Raw genomic sequence first — 15953 nt, forward strand, 5'->3', positions numbered from 1 at the left:
ACAGACCCCAGATCAGATAAAGAGCCCATAGAAGGGCCTGAGCAGCTTGGCCTACATAGAGGGATCACAAATGAAAGCACAACAGATTTCAAAAGGGTAAGATAACCTGGTGCGGGTGGTGAAGGCGGTGGCCTCACTCCATCACCTGAATCACAGGGTCTAAGGTGGAGGAAAGTGGGCCATGGGGAAGGAAGTGGCCACGGTCAAGTCTGCAAGCTGGTTGTTCAGAAAACAAATCCCTTTATCCACAGAATGACACTTCCTCAGATGAAAGGGCCAGAATTTAAATCTATACTAAGACCCCTTTCCCATTCATTGCAGGTTTTCAGGCAGTAACTCTTAACATAGGGTAGGGGGAAAGTAGGGAGATGGAGGGTAGTGTGGTTAGGGAGAAAGGATGGCCACCTTTATTTGTTTTATGTTTTAAAACATATTTTTATTGATTTCAGAGAGAAAGGGAGAGGGAGAGCGAGAGAGAGATGGAAGCATCAATGATGAGAGAGAATTATTGATTGGCTGCCTCCTGCATGCCCCACTGGGGATCGAGCCCACAATCTGGTCATGTGCCCTGACCAGGAATCAACCCATGACCTCCTGGTTCATAGGTCAACACTCAGCCACTGAGACATGCCGACTGGGCAGCATGGCCACCTTTACTAGGAATAAGATTTAGTGGTAGAAACTGGCATAAAATATACTTACTACTATATTTGAGTTTCTTCACCATGTTCCTTGGTAATATTCTATGCCCATTCTGATTAGTGAAAACTCTCCAAAACATAACTATTAACAAACTCTATTTCTTCTCCATAAAAGCTCATCGGTTCAGTCTGCACTGCATTTGCATTTGTTTACATATTACTTGGTAGAGAGTTTCAATGCCATCTGCAGTGGTTAGGAGGCAGTAAGATGTGGAGCCAAATTCAGTTCAAATGCCAGTCCTGCTGCTTACTAGCTCAGATAGTGGGAAGGTGCTTAATGTCTGTAAGTCTCAACTTCCTCAACTGTGAAAGGGGATAATGACAATATCTACTTAGATGGTTGTTTCAAGGGTTAAATAAAAACAACGCACGTAGAGCACTAAATATAGTGCCGGCAAACAACAAATACTCAAAGAATATTATAGATGGTAGTTATTTTTCTAGATGCTTTCTCTCCAGATAAATTTCAAGCTTCTTAAAAGTAAGTTCAAACTTTATACTATATCACATACCCCAGGAAAATACTCAGCCCTCTCCTCTACAAACAGTGGGTGTTTGAGAAATAAAAAAAATATTGTGACTATAACTAAGTTTGTATGTCTCAACAATATCCAGGAAAAAAATGAATAGTTCTGTCCATCATTCATACACCAACAAACATCCAGTTACATTTCTGACTGAATGGATTATTGGCTTCTTGAAGAGATTTCAGAACCACTATAGATCTCTGGGGGGGCTTGTCGAGGTGTGGTGATTTTTGATATTCAGTTATGTATCTCTAATGATTTTTCCTTTATCTTCTATTTCACTGTAGAAATGGTCTATTTTAGATAGCCTTTCATCTGACCACAAGACCTGCTATTAAATGCAAGCATTTTCATCTCAATCAACTCCATTTTTAATGACAGTGTCCCATTTTGAATATACACCATTGGAATCTCACTCTTGGCGTCTAATGAATCCTTCTCTGTGGCCCGCCTGGGACTCTATTAAACCTTTGTGAGCCTGACCACAATGGTTTGGTTCAGTATCCCTCCACCATCGAATACATTAAAGCCAAAACAAAACACTGTCATACATGGAAGAGTTCATAAAATCCAGCCTGTGAAAGACAGTCGGCAATCTGTCCAAGTCACGTCCTGCACTTTTTGTTTTACAGACTTTCCCAGAATATTGGCTCAATGTTAACAGAGAAGCTGTACATAACATTCAAAAAGAAAGGGGTCAGTTAGTCGATGGGAGACCAGAACCTAGAATGCTGCCCACACCTTTATGAAACACGAAGTTTGCTAAATCTGCTATTGTCAGCTGGGATCACATGGCTGATAAAAATCACAGGGCTCCGGAGTAGACATACTCAGCCCCGTGGGGTTATTGCCAAATAAGCCCATGAAGGTATTTGCGTTTTGCATGAACTGCAAATGCAAAGGCACCCAAAAGCAGTCATTTGCAAACACCTATTCTTTTTCCTTCTAGGCTGTGCATTTTTTTAAAAAACTAAAATGAATTTGAAATTCTATGCACAAATAGTTATCCTCACGAGCCTGCTTTTACCTTCAGAATTATCATTTCATAGTTTTATTCAGTATCACTAATATTTTTCAAAGCAAAATCATATAGCTTTAGAACTAAAAATAAAAAAGTTTATTAAATAAAGTAAATGGATGCTCAGAGAATATTAAATGATCTGCTCCAAGTTTCAAAGCCAATGAGAGGTAGACTGAGACTGGGATCCTGTTCTCCCACTTCGAAATGCAGTGCTTACACCCTGCCAAGCTGCCCGACTCCTACTAGCAGAGTGTAGCGTCTGTGTCCTCGTGCACCTCGGGGAAGCTTGTGCAGGAGCCACCGGAGCGACTCGGGAGTCCGTGGCTGGCAGGCAGAGCACATCCATGAGAGTCCACCTCTGCTCTCAGGTGGCCAGGGATTTAGGAACAGCCTTCCCTCTTCTGCTTCCTCCCCATCCTCGTCCCTCCCACATCTCTGGCGAGGGTTGTCTGGACTTCCCATCCTGCTTTATGTTGAACTTAAACAGACTGCTCTGCTTGCCCTCAGAAAAATGTCCTAATTGCTGGCCTGCAGGGATTGTATTGAGCCATTTTCATTTAATGCAAAGGCTGTGTTCACATTGTGATCCCGGGCATTATGCGAAAGCCTTTACTAATGACTCCATGGTGCCAGAAAATGACAGGCGTTCGCTTCCCAAAAGCAAAGAGTGCAAACCAAGAACCTTAATATAGAGGTGGATATAAAATTATAATAGCCAAGTGACAAGGCCCTGGTGCATTTAATCACAAGAGGATAAAAGAGCTTTCGGGGCTGCCCTAATTGTTTTTAAATTTTTATTTATGGTCATATGAAGCAGTTCTCTGAGAGCTCGAGCCATTTAAATTATGGTGATTTTTTTTCCTGAAGGCTTTTAACTGTGAGGAAATTGGTAATTAGTCCCTTTTCTGAGGAGACATAGATGTCTCCTTAACAGACAGTGTTCTTCCAAACTTGCTGAGTGGATGAGTTATCAGCGGTTCACAACCTTTAAAGTGTGCTTCAGAAGCTCCCGAGGAACTTAATAGGTGCAGACTCCTGGGCCCCACACTAGCATTTCTACTCAACAGGTCTGGGCAGGGCCCGGTCATTTGCATTTCCTACACATTCCCAGGTGCTGCTGCTGGTTGGGGACCACACTTTGAGAACCGCTAGGACAGGATAGGATACACTTTGATCTAAATGCACCAGGTCTTCTGTCATGGTTGGGTAGCATTTAGAACAACGTGGGCCCTCCAAGAAGCACCTGAGTCCTTTCCTCCCAGCAAGAAGGGAGCACGCTTATCCTCACACGAGGCTCTCCCAGCTGTCCATAGATCAGATGCTGCTGAAGTTGAAGAAACTATTGAGTGTTTGTTTCCAGTTGTTACCAAGGAGCACGATCTAAAACATACATAGGGTTGGGCCAAGTGATTCCATGATGATGCAAATACAGCAACATTTCCACTGGATCACTCAGGAAAATTAGAAGAGAATTACATTTACTTTTCAACCAGCCCAGGAATGTTTTTCTCTGATAGGTCCACACCTCAGTGAGTTTCATTTTAGAATGAGAAAGGAATAACCACCTATAACTTCAGCAATGAAGTCGCAATAAAAGATGTTTTCTTTATGCTTGTACTCTCACATCTCTTGATTTGATTTCAGCCTATTGTTCTTTATCAATAGATTATGATTCTTTCCAAAAGAATTTTATTATGTCCAATACTGTATGTCACACCATCAGATGCTGTCTCGGGATCATTTCTTTTGTAGTTGTTAATTCTCAGTAATTAATTTATTGTTTGTACTAAAATTTATTAAACTTTTATTTTGAAATAATTTTAAACATACAAAAAATTGTTGCAAGAATGGTATAAAGAATCCCTATAACCTACACGCAGGTTAGCTAATAGTTCACCTTTTAACCATTCTCTCTCATACATTTGCAATTTAGTTTTTTTCATTTTAAATTCATTTTAATTTTTTCTAATCCTTGTAGCTTAGTATAATACACAAATTTTTGTAGCCATGTTTTTTGTCCAACAATGAGATAGATCATCATTATATATTCTTATTATTAGGAATAATGATAATAAGATCAGTCTGAGGAAATGGCAGCTGCCCCTGAGGGTAGTCATTGAACAATTTCTACATTCCCTGACTAGCCAGAGAGCTGAATCTGTTTTTTGTTTGTTTGTTTGTTTTGTTTTTTTGAGGTTCCTTACAATGTCTGGCTTTTAGAAAGACATGAATGTAAAACAAACAAACAAATAAATAAATAAATAAAATGGGCATTTGTTTTCTGATAAGGTACCACAAATATACTAACTTTGTCAAAGTAAACCTATGGAAGTCTCCTTTTTTTATTACAAGACAGTTGCAAACATATTGAATCAGAGAACCTTCACATCGCACCATTTTATAGTTTGTGTCTTATCAATCTTGTCCTTTACAGGCAATTTTTCCAGCAGCAAAAACCTCCCTAATCCCTTGGAGTGCTTCTGTCCACCTGCAAAGCCCAAAGGGCAATGCTGGGCATCTTAATAAACATGTAACTCCTCTTGAGGTTTTGAATGGTCACCACCACCGAGGAACAAGGGGGGCCAGGGCTGGGGCCTGGGACGCCACAGGAAGAGTACATCTGGCAGGAACATCTGCCCCTTACTCTTAGACAGCTGTGTAACCTTAGTTGTCACTGAAATGTTAGCAAAAGGTAGGCTTGGGAGAAGGGATGACACCAAAGCTGTGTGGGAAGGAAGGAAAGCCATTTGCAAAGGCAGGATTGTTTGGCCGGAGGAACGCCAATTGAGAAATAAATGGTGTCCTCATGTGTTTAATTGAATGCAGGGAATTTAATCCTGAGACATCTTGAGCTGGAGCTCACTCTCCTGTTTCCTGTCGGGTTTGGCAGGGGCCTGTTCTATTATTGAGAGGGGAGGTGCTTCGGGCAGGGGGGCACTGTGCCCTCACTTTCTGAAGTTGCCATTGCACGACAGAGGCCAGACCCACAGTTTCAAAAGCCAGTCAGTCACCGATGCATCCTCTGAGGCAGGCTTTCCCCTTTTCCTTTCTTTTCTTTTGTTTTTAACATTTGCTTTAGATACACTATACTGTGTAGTGGTATTAACCCCAGTTATGCATTAAAATCCCTCTTCTGAATTGTTGAACATTCTTAACCACATGAACTTATTATTTTTTAAAAAAGTTACTCCATGGCCCAGATATTTTGAATGAATTGGTCTGGAATGAAGCCTGAGCACAGTATTTCTAATCTCCCTAGTAGGTCCCAGTGTGCACCCTAATGTGATTCTCAACCTGGGGGACCCAGGAACCCTCAGAAACAACTCTGAATATTTCAAGGAGCCCAAGGACAGACACATATTTTATGCACGATTAACTTCCTTGGGGTTAACGTCGAGTCTCTTTGCTGAACTAAATGCACACCTTGTGGTAGCACCTTAACATTTTCTGGTGAGAAACTGAACAACAGTTTCTAAAATAAAATTCAAATAGAAAAGTATTAGTTTAGAAATATAGTTGTGTTTTTTTTTATTATTGATTTTTTACAGAGAGGAAGGGAGAGATAGAGAGCTAGAAACATCGATGAGAGAGAAACATCGATCAGCTGCCTCCTGCACAACTCCCACTGGGGATGTGCCCGCAACCCAGGTACATGCCCTTGACCGGAATCGAACCTGGGACCTTTCAGTCCGCAGGCCGACGCTCTATGCACTGAGCCAAACCGGTTTCGGCTAGAAATATAGTTTTTAAGTAAATAAAATAACAACCTAGTTGCTCAGAGGAGAAAATTAATAAAAGGACATTTTCAGGTGAAAAGGTTGGGAGGCAATCTGATAAGATTATCTTTTAAATTGGTATAAAACTAGCCTTGGAACACACAATGAATAAATGAAAGGCAAGCTAGAAAGGCACTGGCAGCAGGGGAAGCCAGTTAGGGAGTTTTATATTTGTCCCAGATAATGTACACGTAGCCATGCAAAGGATGAAGCGGGTGATCTTTGTCTCGGAGCTCCCTGCCATTCTCTTGCTGTAGGCATCTCCCCATCACCCCATCTTGCTTCTATCAATCCCATTAGGACCAGACCCTTCAAGACCTGTCTGAGAAAAATCACAGAGGGAAGTACTAGAGATTACTTCTATTGTCTACCAAGTCGGTCTCTTGCTATCATCCGGAAATGTTTAACATAAGTGAATCTTTAATTAACTTCAAAAAGTGCCTGTGCTGGGGCTAAGGTATGTAAACATGGCAGGACAAAAGTCACTAATGTTTGGCAAGGGGAATTTTCAAAACATCAATTAGAAAGAGTTGGTATGCCCGATGAACACCCACCTTGACAGTAGGAAAGAAATTAGTGCTAATTATGAGTATCCCTCTTACTTCACCAAGCATTTGTTCATGATTATACACTCGGGAGGTGAAATCAAGCACATTTTTGTTTTTGCTATATTTTATTTCTTCATAAATTCAATACGTGTTTAAAGGAAAGATATCATGTGTCAGACACTGCTCCAGGCACTAGAAATAGAGAAGTGAGCAAAATAAAACTTCTTATTCCCATGAAGCGTGGGTCCTAAAGGGACTGCAGAGTTTGACAGTGACTGCTAGTCAGGAGGAGTGCATGACAAAGCAGCTTGCACCCGAAGCTCTGCATTAAAATATCTGTGGTTCACACTTCTAAAAAAAGATGCCTCCTGTGGACGCAGAAAACTCAGCTATTCCTTGCAACCCTTCACAAGAATATTTTGAATTCACAGCTTCCCATTATGTGAATTAAATCAAAACCTAACTAAAAGAGGGAGACATAATTTTATGTTCTTATGTTCCCATCCGGGACAGCTTACAATTCAGCATTTACTGGCCAGGAGCTTGGGTCATCCAAGTAGAGTTTATTCCTTTAGAGGTGATAAGCGGGACTATGCGCCGTGTTTACGAACTTAGAGGTGAGAAGAGAAAGAAAAGCAATCTTAGGAAGTCTGAAAAGGACCTTGGAGGCCAGTAGTTTAATTTAGAGAACATGGACACTCCAATCAGATACTTCCATGTAATAAATATTTGTTGAATATTTCTGTGGGCAGCTAGATTCCATAGATAGGGTGACATTGTGTTTCTTTAGACGTTAGCACTTTGCACGTACAATCATAGTGTATAGGATACATTTCAGCTCTCATTTCCCATTGGTAGTCCCTTGAAAAAAAATCGTATAATGTGTCTATGGCTCAGTGTAAAATTATCTTGGGTAGCTTTTCTGTGACAGTATTGAGGCAAATGCTAATTGTGCCACCTTCTTGGCTGGAGTGTTTTTCAAGGAACAGTTATAAAGCCTTTAAGGCAGAGAAAGTGGTTGAGAGTCACAAAGTATTCTAGCAGCTGAAACCTTACTCTTGAGATAAGAGTTAGCTGGCCTAACAGTGATAGGCAGTCTTCACTGGGACAAAGAGTTAATGTGAAGAGGTGCAACCGACATGTCATCTAAAAGCCCTACACCATCGCCACGTCGTTCTGAGCATTTATAAAAATAGTTTTCCAGGAGTACAGATTTTTCAAGAAAAGTTAAATGTTCACTTTATAATCAATGTGCTGTGAAGAATTGTTAAGAGATCGAGAATACTTTTTAAAAAAACAAAAAACAAACAAGTCTCCTTCTGTTTAAATTATTTTTAAAGTGAAGAAAAATATACATGTTCTGATGTTTTAGGAACCGATGTAGTATAAATAATAAAAATTTTTAGTAAAATAATAATCGATGCTTAAAGATTTTGCCAAGAACACCTAAGGAGCAATAGCATTTAGAAACTGTCTACCCACAGAAATGTTAAGACAAAGTTTGCAGTACATTATACCTGGGCACTTTAAAAATACTTAATCTCGCTGTTCACATATTAATTTAACAAAGAAATATCTAAGCGCGGTGTCCTGCAGAATAACACATATGCAGGATATAATCTCTTACATGGATTTTTTTTAAGTGACATTGACCACGTTAAAGCATAAAAAGAATGATTGCCAGAGAAATTACAGGACACCAAATATTGTATGGCGCATATTTGCACTAAATATAGTTTTCCTATTTATCTGAAATTGAAATGTAACTGGATATTCTGTATCTTTATTTGTTAAATCTGGCCACCCTAAAAGAGTACATCCAAATTAAAAACAAAATTAATAAAACCCAAACAATTTCTAAACATTTGATTCTCCCAAATGGTATGGACTGAATTTCCAGTCTCCTCTCCCTCCCTCCATTCATATGTTGAAGCCCTAACCTTCAAATGTGACTGTATTTAAAGATAAGGCTTTTACAAGATAATTAAGGTTCAATTAAGTCATAAGGGTCCTATTTATAGAAGTAAAGGAAGGGAGAGAGCTTTCTCCAAGCACATGTACTGAGGAAAGGTTATGTGGGCACTCAATAAGAAGGTGCTCCCCTGCAAGCCAGAGAGCGAGCCCTCACCAGAACCCAACCATGCTGGAACCCTGCTCTCAGACTTCCCGCCTTCAAACTGTGAACGTAAATTTCTGTTGTTCAAGCGACCCAGTCTAAGATATTTTGTTATGACAGGCTGAAATGACTAAGGCACAAGGACCCACTGCACTCCTTCTTCGTAACAGTCATTACACTTGTAATTACAATAATTCAGGATGTTCCTTCCTGGCAGATCATAATCACCCTGAGGGCAGGGAGGGCAGAGAGTGGTCTGGTTTGTCTTTTGCTGTATGCTGAGCTGAGTGCACAGTGCCTCTGGCTTATAATAGGGGCTATGTAAATATCTCTTAACTAAATGGATACGGAATGAATTAAGTGACTAGAAAGGTGGACAAAAAAGAGTGTGTTCACTGCAGTGTTATATAATAGCAATAAAATGTTAAGAAACATCTAAATGTCCAAAAATTAGGAAATTTTCAAATAAAGTAATAATAGTACAATTGTTGACAATATATTTGTAGTCACTGAAAAGAATCTTACAAGTATTATTTTTAATGGCATGACAAAATTCACACAAAATCATCTATATATATATAAATCCCTAATAGGCAAATAGACCTAACAGCGGAACAACCAAACAACCGAACAAATGGTCACTATGACATGCACTGACCGCCAGGGGGCGCACATGGAACATAGCGGGCATCGGCAGCAGGTGGCAGAGGGCTCAAAACATGGAGGGCATTGGCTGCTGTGGGATGCTGGAGCAGGTGAGTGGGGGCACCAAACCAAGGCAAGGCGCTGGTTGTTGTCATCGGGGCGAGCCTCTGGTGGTTACTGAAAATTCTTTGCTTCTGCACGCCATGGTCCTGCCAGGCGCTGCTGGCACCCAGCGCTGGCCCAATCACCCCTCAGGGCATTTCCACCTCCTCCTGCTCCTGAGGGTAGATCAGGGCCGACAGCCACCTCTCAGACCTGCTGCCAGAAATGGCCCTGCTCGCACCTGCTGCCAGTGCCAGAGGCACCACTCGCACCCACTGCCGGCACTGGCCCCGCTCACAACTGCAGCCAGCACTGGAGCCACTGCTCTCGTCCGCTGCTGATGCCTGGCACCAGTTCCAGTTGGTCAGTGGTGTCAGCAGGTGCAAGCGGCGGCTGCCGGCCCCAATTGCCCCTGAGGGCTTCTCCACCTCCCCCTGCTCCTGAGGGGTGATCAGGGCAGCCACCACTTGCAACCACTGATGGCACCAGCCGCAGCCAGAGCGGGGCTGCCAGAGCGGGGCTGCCAGAAGACAGGGGACCAGGGCTGCAGCGGGAGGGGTCGGGCAGGGGAGCAGAGGTTGGGCTGAGACCTGCCTCTAAGCTCACTGCAGCCTCCCAGCCCATAGTTCCTTTCAGGATGCACAAATTTGTGCACTGGGACCCTCGTGTTATATAAAAAATAGAATATATAGGTATCTGTATATATACATACACAAAGAGAAACATTTGGAAGGAAATACAATTGTTTTCAGTGGTTTCTTTTAGATAGCAGGATTAGATCAATTTTTTCCTTTATGTTTTGTTTTTGTTTTGTTTTTTTTACTTCTCAGATTTGCTATGAGAATCCTGGATGCTTTTTAATCAGAAAGAAAAGTAGCAATAATTTGGTATGAATTATATGGATTGAAAAGATGGTATCTGCAAAATGTATATAGCAAAGAAAACAAAGCTAAGTTGGTCAAAGTCATTATTAGTGCAGGGCTCAGGAAAAAGAAAGTAGACTCCACTGGAAAAATATCTCAGTAAAGAGATTAAATGAAGTGACACCATGAAGAAAGCCCTGAACACATACAGTAATTTTCTTTTCTGAAGTCGGAAGTCTCCCAAAGTCCTTTTGCCAGCATCACACATACACATTAGAACCTACTTTGTTCTTGAGTTTACTCACAAACCCTTCACCCTCCACCAAGCAATTCTCTTCTATTTCATCTGTGTTTCAAACGAATAATTTACAGATTCTGTGGCCTAAGCAGGACTTGCCCAAAGATTAAATTGTGATAGTACCCTAAAACTTAGGGAGTTTCTGATTTTACTTTCAGAATGTGAATACTTTTGAGAGACTTGGAGAGAATCAAGATATGTGTGAGCTACTGATGAACTTATATTGTGTCATAAATATCATATAAAGTACATTGATTAACAAAAGTCCTAGAATTGTATTTGTATTTCTTGGAGTGTAAGGATGTATAAATATAGAAAAAAAATTTATTATGGAACAGAAATCATTTGCACCTTAGTTTTGCGTGTATTTTGCCCTATTTTTTGTTTGGGGAATTATTGTTTTGTAGGCACTGTACTGTCTTTCAGTCCCAAAGAGATGAAGTGCTATACACATGCATTATATTTTGACTTCATTCATTACTTTATTGCTTTATTATTACTGGTGAGAGTTTAAATCAACAAGTATTGATTGGACACCTACTAGCTGAAAGGCACTGTCCTAGGTTTGGGGGATACAAAGATAAAAGGAGATGACCCTCTCTAGCTACTATGGAAAGACCTTTGCCCTTGTGGAACATGTCAACAAATGTCACTACAGGGAAGGACTGAGACAAAGCCATGTAGAGGGGACCTGGGCAGAAATGAAAGAGCCTGTAGTGGATGCTTTTGCTGTCCGGTCAAGATCCCTTCCTCAGCCGGGCAGACCCAACTCACCGCTACTATGGATGTTGGTTGCTGAAGGCGTACAGCTGCCCCTTTCTCTAAAGAATTTCCTTTGACAAAATGTCCACTTTCTCGCCTGGGTGGGAGGCGAGAGGGCCCCAGCGTGGTTGAGAAACTCAGTAGTGGCTGTCCTCTGTAGATTAGGATTGATGACAGGAGATTCCTTTATAGAACTATGCTCCCTGAATATCAATGGGGATGACAGGATCTCAGAAGAGCAAGGCCTGATGGAAGCACTTGACCATCAAAACCAAGGGGTGCATGATTTCAAAATGTACAGGAGGTTGCTTAGCAGGCTCTGCTCATTAGGGATTTACAGAGCTAGTTCATAAAACACAGTGTTTCTAGGATGAGGTTCGTGGCAAGCAATGAGTCTTGCTTAATACATATAACCAGTGAAAATATATCATGAACAGATGAGCAGAAGACTAAGGTCAGTCACCTGAATAGAAAATCATGATCCTTTGTTCAGTTTACAGACTTGTGCTAGTTCTCAGACTAATAATCTGTTGCTTGAAGTGATGGCCAAGTTCCTATGAGGAAGGATCTTGCAACCCCTAGAAAGTTTATATAGCAGTGATTCCCCCAGTCTTTCTACAAAGGGATTAAGGGCCACTTACTCAGGTAAACATACACTGTGGAAAGGGGGCTGTTGAATCAGAGATCTGAGTTGACTGTGATACCTAAGGACCCAAAGTACCATCATCCGTTAGAGAAGGACTATATGCAGGCCAGTGGCTCTAGCCCAGGTCCATCTCAAAGTGGGTCCACAGGGTCCATGAAACCACCCTGTGGCTATTTACTGACTAGCTCAATTGATCATCAGAATAGGTGTACTTAACATTTGGAAGAAACATCCCATTGACCAGTAAAGAAAGAACTGTTATAGTAAGAAAAAACAAGTAAAATCCCTGAAATTTACAAGATAATACATCAAAAATTATTACATTCCATATGGAAAGGTGGGGATTGGTACCACACTCAAGGACTGAAGAGGTGAGAAGACCATGCTCTCCATCAGCACCATTTAATTCACCGAGCATGAAGTGACTGTGGACAAAATGATTCAGCCCTTAATATTAGGTGGTCTCTAAGAACCACTTCCCTAGCTAACCAGATCTTGAAAAAATCTATTCTTAAATGGAGTGAATTTCATGCAAGAAATAAATGGGTATGAGTGGTACAAGGGATAGAGTGCCATAGGTATTATTGGTGCTCTGCATGATCCCTTTTTTCCCAAGCCAGGGCATTCGATCCACAGCTACTGTGACTTTGTCTTCTAATGGCTCAGAGCTGCTCCTTTACCTGAAAAATTGCCCTTGACCAAATGAGAATTGCCTTTCCTGAGAGGTGATGCAACCCCCCTTCCTAAAAGGAGCAACCTGCAGTCAGTGACAATGTCATGGAGTATAAAAACCTGTGGTGCATCCATGCTCCAGAGCTCTCCATGGGATCGGGCTGAAGGTAGCCCGATTGAGACCATGTTCTTGTTTACCTCTTCCCCTGCCCTCTCCTGCTTCCCTCACTTGCTTTTTCCTGAGAGGATACCCTCAAAAAACCATGTGCACCATGATTTGTGCATCAGGCTCTGTTTCTAGGGAACATGACCCAAGATATACCTTAGCTAGTTTTGGTTGCCAAGAGGAGACAGTGCCTGATATGAGACTTGAAATATTATTACAGAATAAAATAAAAGTCAGAAATGGAGATCAATTAATGTTTTGTTTTTAATATTCTGTGGTTAAGCTTTTTCCATTGAGAAAGAGACTTTTCAAAGATAATAAAGTTCCAACTGGTACTTGTAATGATAACCTGGAATTTATTTTTCAGTCAATTGCAGTAAAATCCATTTTGTGGAGTCATCTCTCAGCACGAAAAGAAACGTCACTTCTTTTTATCTTTTTTCTTATTTGTCTCCTACCCTTTCAGAGCTTACACTCTAGGGTTGTACTTAAGTCTCGCTCAGTTTGTTTGAAAAGGTGAGAGCAGGGTATGCTTCTGGGCAAAGGAGAAAAAACAACAACAGTGTCTTTCTGAGGGAAGAGTGATAGTATTTTTCCCAAGCACAGGCAGCAAGTGAACACACTGTCTATAGAGAAGTTAAAACAGTGACAAACCCCAGTAAAAGCCAGTGTGATTTTTATTATCACCCTGCACTGGTGATCCGAAACAATGGTAGTGTTAATGCTTGCTTTAGCCACTAAAGAAAGTCCCAATACTATTCCATTTTGGTAATCTCTGGACAATCAGGTTTAGCCCTTCCCCAGGGCTGGGGGTCACAACAGATTCCATCACTTTAGGAGTGGTTGGAAGGAGAGGCTAAGAACAACTTGTCCTAAAATAACCTTAAGAGTCTCCATTCCTGAGTGTTTCCAGGAAAGCTTGGTCAATTAGTTATGATCAAACTCTTGCTTTTGTGTGAGGCTAGGGCAGAGGGGGCAGGTGGATTGGGCCAGCACACAGTGGATGTGCCTCCTTATAAGCGTGTATATTTTATCTTGAGTAAAGCTGCTTTGGGGGAAAGTAGAAGAGAATAAAAGGGAGGGCAAAATCAAACAACTTCTCCAAGTCAAAGGAGTCTGACTTCTGCGGGCTCTGAGAGAAGAGTTGATCTCTTAGCCTGTGCTGGCAAAGACTTAAAGTCACTTATTCTGGCAGAGAAAGTCAAAAGACCAACTGTTCATTCCTAGGGATTTGAAAGTAGTAACTTGCTTGGATTTTGTCAGTAAAAAGAGATAATTAAGGTTCTAAACAACTACAGCCTTCTTCCTATCCAGCGAGCTTACAAAACAAGGCTATGAGTTTTAAAACCTTTGCAGGTTACCCGAGAAACTAACATTCTTCCATCTACATTAATCAACAGAATGAGGTAGAAAATGAAGAATGACTGAATGTATTACTTTTCCCATCTTGAATTTTATTATGCTCTAATTGGGTACAGTATCAGATTGACCGAGAGATTATATTTTATGTGTTGGGTAAGTTTTTCATTCAGGGATCTCTGACCTCTAGGAAGTTCCTTTCTAGAGACTTTTAGGAGATAGACATTGAGGAATAGAAACAGTTGAAGCAACAGTTGCTTTCTTCAGTGCAATCAGACATTAATTTCTCCTCATAGGTTTTCCCAGAACTAGACTTTTTCTTTCCTAGTATACCACTCACAACAAATTTTCAGAAATAATGTTCAAAATCGTGTCCTCTCTTCTCATACCTTATACTAAAATTTCTCTATAATTTTAAAATTTTATCTTAAAGCCTGTCCATCCTTATCATCAGGGCATAAGGAAGACATTAAGCATTATACCTGATATGTGTATATATTTTAATACCAATATAATATTTAAAACAAAATTCAATCTAATTATTCAATATGATTTAGGAAAAGGGAATATGGCCACACAGAAGTGAAAGAGACAAGTTAGGCCAAGATGAAAACTAATAGCACTATTTTGGTGTGCTGATTAACAAGTCACAATAGGAAACTTAACAATAGTTTTCAGTATCAACAGAGTTGATTTCCAAAAGGGTGCCAAGGTGTGGAATAAGGGGTTAGACTGGGAGTCATCTGAAACCAAGTAGGAATTCTTGTTCTATCACTTAGTTCTATTTCTCTGGAAAAATGACATAAGCTCTCAGCTTCAATAACATGGAAGCAATCATAATGCTTATCTTGCAAAGTTATTATTAGGATTAAATTATATAGGGCATGTAAAGTCCTTAGCATAATATCTGACACAAATTTGACACACACTGAATGCCACCTTCCTTTCTCTCTGTAACCTGTAATACTATAAAGTCTCTTGGGCCTCTCCACCCTTTCTGCTGTCTTTCATCCAAACTACTGGCCAGGTACCCTCTTCTCAATTCTTCTGGGCTCACTGTCCTCGTGAATACAACTTCAATTATAATAATCGTCATGTATTTGGTAATTGGGCATAGTTTCTATTAATTAAAATAATGTATTTTTTCCCAGCTGGCATAGCTCAGTGGTTGAGCATCAACCTATGAACCAGGAGGTCATGGTTCAATTCCTGGTCAGGGCACATGCCTGGGTTACAGGCTCGATCCCCAGTAGGGGTGTGCAGGAGGCAGTGATCAGTGATTCTCTCATCTCTCTCTCTCCTGCTCCCTTCCTCTCTGGAATAATAATAATCTATAAATTTAAATAAAGTGCCTACTGAAGTAATGGATCAAGTTCATCACTCGGTTTTTCAAACTGTTGTAGTTTCCTCACTTGTCCACCAGGTTTGCTGGGGAACAGTTGATTCACATTTGTTCTATTGGACTAACTCAGTGTTCATATTTATTTTACAGTGTTGATCTTTATTCCCAATTATTCTAACCCACAGAAAGAAGCCCTTAATAAAAACTGAGCATGAAGTTTCAACTTTCACATGAGTCATACTTGTGAATAGTGCGTTCTTTTGTCCTGGGCTCCGGGCACACTGCAAATCAAAAGGGGATGGGAAGCTCCGTGCGTGTAAACAGCTGGAGCACAGTGTGAAGCTGATCGTTTGGAAGAATCCAAAGCCTTTTTCTTTTTTTTTAGTCTGTGTTGAGAATAAAACTAGAA

Source organism: Myotis davidii, unplaced genomic scaffold, assembly GCF_000327345.1.
Source record: "Myotis davidii unplaced genomic scaffold, ASM32734v1 scaffold147, whole genome shotgun sequence".
Lineage (NCBI taxonomy): Eukaryota > Metazoa > Chordata > Mammalia > Chiroptera > Vespertilionidae > Myotis > Myotis davidii.